Genomic DNA, 6,533 nt, shown 5'->3' with positions numbered 1-6,533 from the left:
GATCGAAGTGTTCAAAATTTTCAATGGGATGGATAGGATGGACCATGAACTTTTAGTACACCGCCAATCAACTGCTTTTACAAGGGGACACCAGTATCGATTGGTGAGGGACAATGCAAGGCTATGGTGTCGCAGGGAATTTTTCTCTAATAGGGTTGTTAATAAATGGAATAGCTTACCCCCGGAGGTAGTAAATTGTAACACAATTGACACGTTTAAAAAGAAATACGATAAACATGTTGGGGTAAATCGAGAAGCTATCCATTCTTAGAATAAGACAACCATAAGTATTCTTTATGGGCATTGTATAATATTTTATCATGTGTATATATTGTTTGTAATTTGTGTTAATTGCATTTTTAATGGGGGTGCTGTATTTTTGAAACATATGACATCCATATTTTTATGGGCATCTTTTTATCAGCCACCTCGTTGGGCATTTTGCCTGTTGTGGCATTGTATTTGTATTTACCACATTTTATATCCTTGGGGTACATTCTGATGGTATATCTTTAAATGACATAAGATTTTATAAGTGGTTTTTTTCAAAAAGTCTCATAAAAGTGGCCAGAATATCTATATATTTTTCATATGAAGTATCTTAGTCATTTAAAGTTATACATAAAAGCCAAAATTTCTCATTCTTACAACATTTTCTAACCTTTGGCTACATTCTGATGCTCTATCTTTAGCAAATTCATGAATAAGGATTGCATCACACATCTAAATGTAGTGTTGTGTTATCTCACAGGGTTTCTTTTTCCCTTCACAAAGAAGCAGCTACAGTAGTGACACCATCATGCTAGGGGCAGGTGGTCCTATAATCCAATAAAGACACCAGCTGTCCTTAAAGGACAAAGACTAGTGTACTAGTTGTTACATTACCTCACATACATTTTCATTCCAATAAGAAGTAGCACATCTCCTACTGTATATCTCCCAGTCTTAATATTCAATATTTGTTTTTTTTATACTTTCACACACATACTGTTAAGCCCAGTTAATCAAGGTTCTACTGTATAGTAGTAACAGATTTATGAAAAATAATCAGCTATATACAGGGTGATTATAATTAAAGTTTTGATTCCAAAACTATAGAATAAGTACTGATTTGAATGACTTGAAAATTTGCATGGATACTCCTGAAGCAATGGAAGTTTCTTTCGCAAAAGAAAAAAGTGCAAAATGTGCAAGTAGACGATGCTGTACTTGGCCAGCAGTATAATCTATTTTGTGCAACCACATCATTTCGGCTCTTCCACAGCATCAGTGTGTGGATAGAACTTCTATCAAGATGCACATTGCAATACCAGCAAAGCAGCTGCTGAAGACCCATTTTGACAGGATGCACCTTAACCCTTGCAACTTCTGGCTGTGGGGGTACCTCAAAATGTTATAAACAGTGGTCAGATTAAGTGGTTTAATAAAGCTGAATTGCAAGCACATCCACATTATGACCACGGCATACTCCGATTCTGTTGTTGAACAAGAATTTTGGTGCTTTCAACCTCATAGCCAGAACACGCGGTGGACAACATATTTAACATTTCTTCAGTAAGTTGTAGTTATTTGTTCAATTACTTCGTTTTTTGTGATGTTTCCATGAATTATGAAATCATGAAATGCTATAATTAAGGTATCATTCTGCCATGACTGGCTATCGTTTCCATTCTGCGGGCAAATTTCCCACATTGGATGATGTCATTAATTTTACATTTTCAAGTAATTTTTCCCCTTTATCAAATAAAATTTTTTCAGGAATATTCATGTCAATTTTCAAGTCATTCTGACAATCGTTTTTTTTACAGTGGTTTGAAATCAGAACCTTAGTTATAATCACCCTGTATATCGTAAATCATTGCTAATTAATCTGCATTATTTATGCTTCATTGAATACATTATATTCACCTAATTTTTATTACTTTTTGCAAAATATCTTCCTAATTAAGTATACTGAAAGTAACTGGAGAAAAACCTTTATATATTAGATGATTAATAATAACATTAAAAAAATTTTCAAACACACAGTAATCCATTGAGTTAAGCAAAAAATAATTAAATTGCAAAAGTTGGTTTTTGTTAAAATGTAATAAATATTTATTGATTAATTAGCATGGGAATAGTGTTAATTACATTAATAAACATTTTATTTTAGTTAATTATTGGAAGTTCAAATGATTTTTCAGAAAATTTCATTGTTTTTAATGTTAATACTATTTAAAACAAAAAACCGGTTTAAACCAAAAAAACAAGGTTTTTTGGTTTTTTTCAAAAAAACCGGTTTTTATACCAACCCTGAAAATGAGTAACCTCCAACATTTAGATGATGGAATGAGGTGGCGAATTGTGGGGAGGCTAGAAGCAGGCCAATCTCAAGTCTAGATTTGTAGAGAGTTCAATTTAACGACCAGCGTCGTGTGCAACTTATGAAAACAGTTCCAGGATACCGGATCCATCAAGAGAAAGCCTGGGCAAGGTCGTCCTAGAGCCACAACGGCCAGAGAAGATCGCCATTTGTCGATAATAGCGAGGCATAACAGGAGTGCTACAGCTTCTCAGCTCTCTCGTGACTTGTATGCAACCACAGGAACCCGTGTATCAAGGGTGACTGTTTCCAAACGACTTCATGAGAGAGGGTTGTTTGTAAGAAGAGCATAGAGATTGGAGTATGGATCAATGGGTGACCGTTCTCTTCACTGATGAGTCCCGGTTCAGCCTAAGCACCGATTCTCGCCGTACGTTCATCTGGAGAGAACCAGGGACCTGCTACCTACCCTCGAATGTCCGCGAAATCGACCATTATGGCGGAGAAGGTTTAATGGTCTGGGCAGGCATCACGTTGGATGGCCGCACACCTCTCCATGTCTTTGAAAGAGGCACTGTGACTGGTGTGAGGTATAGGGATGAGGTCTTGGAGCCCAATGTTCGCCTTTTCAGGGGTGCAGTTGGCCCTGAGTTCATTTTAATGGATGATAACGCGAGGCCACATAGAGCTCTTCTGCTCGACGATTTTCTAGAGAGTGAGGATATTAGCCGGATGGATTGGCCAGCCAGATCTCCAGACCTTAACCCTATAGAGCATGTCTGGGACACTCTGGGGAGGGAAATTGCAACTTGCAACCCCCCTCTGGGAACCATCCAGGGAATGGAAACAGCGTTGCTGAACGAGTGGGACCAATTGCCACAGGAAATGATAAACTGCCTTATTTCAAGTATGAAATCATGCTGCGAGACCTGTATATCTGTAAGAGGGGACCATACCCCCTATTAACCCATTTTTTTGTTTATTCTGCAACCGCTGTTTCATACCGTCCGACTCCAACGAGTGTTACACACGATCATGCATGTGTATTACAGTTATTGAATGGTTATTTGTTTTGTATTGTATCAATGTATGTACATATCAAATTTCATTAAAATCGGTACAGTAGTTCTAGAGATAATCGACCAAGTCTGCAAATTCTCTTAATTTCTTACACCATTGTAATATACCATTATATTTGGCATCTTTTTCCCTTTTTTTCAGTCATTTTCTCATATTTTGGGGGAACCAGACCCCAAAGTCTCCCCCCCCTCCAGCCTTGCCCTGTCTTTTGTATGCTGGACGAGTACTCCACCACTAAGCTATGAAAAAAGCAGATAGAATATTCCATCCTTGGAGAATATATATATATGCTGAATATCTCTGTGAGATTGACGGTGGCTACATTCTGCTAATACACTGAAGAGCCAAAAAAACTGGTACACTGCCTAATATCGTGTAGGTCCCCCACGAGCACGCAGAAGTGCCGCAACACAACGTGGCATGGACTCGACTAATGTCTGAAGTGGTGCTGTAGGTAATTGACACCATGAATCCTGCAGGGCTGTCCATAAATCCGTAGGAGTGAGAGGGGGTGGAGATCTCTTCTGAACAGTACGTTGCAAGGCATCCCAGATATGTTCAATAATGTTCATGTCTGGGGATTTAGGTGGCCAGCGGAAATGTCTAAAGTCAGAAGAGTGTTCCTGGAGCCACTTTGTAGCAATTCTGGACGTGTGGGGTGTCGCATTGTCCTGCTGAAATTGTCCAAGTCCATCGGAATGCACAAAGGACATGAATGGGTGCAGGTGATCAGACAGGATGCTTACGTACCTGTCACCTGTCAGAGTCGTATCTAGACGTATCAGGGGTCCCATATCACGCCAACTGCACACACCCCATACCATCACAGAGCCTCCACCAGCTTGAACAGTCCCCTGTTGACATGTAGGGTCCATGGATTCATGAGGTTGTCTCCATACCCGTGCATGTCCATCAGCTCGAAGCAATTGGAACCGAGACTCGTCAGACCAGGCAACGTTTTTCCAGTCCTCAACAGTCCAATGTCGGTGTTTTCGGGCCCAGGCGAGGTGTAAAACTTTGTGTCGTGCAGTCATCAAGGGTACACGAGTGGGCCTTCGGCACCGAAAGCCCATATCCATGATGTTTCGTTGAATGGTGCGCATGCTGACACTTGTTGATGGCCCAGCATTGAAATCTGCAGCAATTTGTGGAAGGGTTGCACGTCTGTCACGTTTAATGATTCTCGTCAGTCGTCGTTGGTCCCGTTCTTGCATGATCTTTTTCCGGCCGCAGTGATGTCGTAGATTTAATTTTTTTACCGGATTCCCGATATTCACGGTACACTCGTGAAATGGTCGTGCGTGAAAATCCAAATTTCATCACTACCTCGGAGATGCTATGTCCCATCTCTCGTGCGCCGACTATAACACCACGTTCGAACTCACTTAAATCTCAATAACCCGCCATTGTAGTAGCAATAACTGATCTAACAACTATGCCAGACACTTGTTGTGTTATATAGGCGTTGCCGACCGCAGCGCCGTACTCTGATTTGTTCCATATCTCTTTATTGGCATAAGCATGCCTTACCAGTTTTTTTGGCTCTTCAGTTTAGGTTGCAAATGACATCGAGTAAAGTATTTAATTTAAGCTTGGATTGCTGATGTTGAATGGACATGACTTCTTTTTTCACATGTGGTTTCTCTATAATAATCCTATCTGGTTCTTTTATAATATATTAATAAATCACTGCTTATACTATCTCTCAGATTGAACATGATTCAAAGACTTTTAGAATGCATTGAAAATCTGATGAACATGAATTAACTTCTATAGGTGGGTGAGTGGTGTCTTCAGTGTGGTTCATCCTTTGGTATGGGCAGCATGTACTCGTTACATTACTGATCCTCATTTACGTAACAGGTAGTTTTTTTAGACATATTTTCAGTGATTGATAATGATTGTTATCATATTCCTTCGCATTAGCTGGCATGCCCTAAAACATCAAGGTAGACCAACATGCTAGGAAATTTGAGTCACATATTTGGGATAATTCATAAATATTTGGACTCTAAGAATCATTTGAATTACCTGATTTGAACTTTTTCTGTTCTTAACATTTTAGGATCCCTTTGCTTTACCTAAACTACTATTCAGATGGTTCGCCTTTGTTTGCTTTTGCTACCACAAATTTTGATTTATTAAAAATTTTGGATACTAAGTATATCCATTTATTTACATAAGTTAAATGGAAACTTAAGTAGACTTTGAAGTATTTCTGTAATCCTTTGATTATGTGTGAAATTGGAATAGAATTAGCAAGAAATTAAACAATTGCACTACAAAACATGATGTTGTCATGCAGAAATGACAGCATGTTTTTCAATGTCTGAACAGGCAAAATACAGTATCCATATTTTTTATTAGGCTGATCATAATTAAATTACAGCAATAAGTAAATTCTCAATTTTTATTACCAATATTCTAATTACATTCATGACACCAATTTATTCAATTTTTGTTATCAAGTTCTCTGGCAAAACATATTTGCCACAATGAAAAATTATTTCATTCACGGTCACTTATTTACTCAGCATTTAATGTGAATTGATATAGTCTTTTGGATGTATTCAGTGATCCTTATTAACCTTACTTTTTCTGGCATGCCAGCAATGGATCATACTCCAACATTCAAAAAGCCGGTGTCTCCCGATTTTTATGGCATGCTAATTAATGCAGAGAATACAATACAATATAAAGTAGAACCTTGATTAACTGAGAGTAATAGGTCCAGAGTCACCTCAGATAATAAGATCCTTGGTGAATAGTATATTCACCATTCAGATCATTATAATGATCCTGAAAACATGAGAAATGAAAGGCTGTGCCAATCAGGTTAATTTATTCACCAACAAAAACAATTGAACTTTGCTACATAATAGTGATTGTAAGAATTATGCAAAAATATTTTGAAATCAACAGTTTGAAAATCACCAGTTCTGAAAATCATGCATTTTACTCATGGAGCTGTAATAATAGGAAAGTTTGCTTTGATATATGAGTGCTTTGGATTATGAGCACCTTCACAGAATGAATTATGTTTGCAAACCATTGTATATTACTTTTGTTATATATGTGTGTATGACAGGGATCGACAAATTCCAGGTGCCAGGTTGTCATGGCAACTTGAAAATTAGTTTGTCACGAC

The 6,533-nt window shown here is 38.1% G+C and overlaps 1 protein-coding gene across 1 annotated transcript in view; it reads left to right on the top strand.

The window, feature by feature from the left end:
- Window positions 1-5,098: 5,098 nt before the first annotated feature.
- The window catches only part of LOC149072456 (uncharacterized), a 33,332-nt gene continuing 31,897 nt past the window's right edge, over window positions 5,099-6,533 (top strand). Inside the window, exon 1 of the mRNA XM_089246938.1 lies at window positions 5,099-5,248. The gene's annotated coding sequence lies outside the window, so the exon portion shown is untranslated. The remainder of the gene's footprint in view (window positions 5,249-6,533) is intronic.

The sequence above is a fragment of the Pholcus phalangioides genome, unplaced genomic scaffold, assembly GCF_987345545.1.
Source record: "Pholcus phalangioides strain wild (caught in Gottingen) unplaced genomic scaffold, Ppha-v1.0 ptg000017l_1, whole genome shotgun sequence".
NCBI classification, from domain to species: domain Eukaryota; kingdom Metazoa; phylum Arthropoda; class Arachnida; order Araneae; family Pholcidae; genus Pholcus; species Pholcus phalangioides.
Note: the sequence above shows the minus strand (reverse complement) of the source record. Positions and strands in the feature narration are given on the sequence as shown.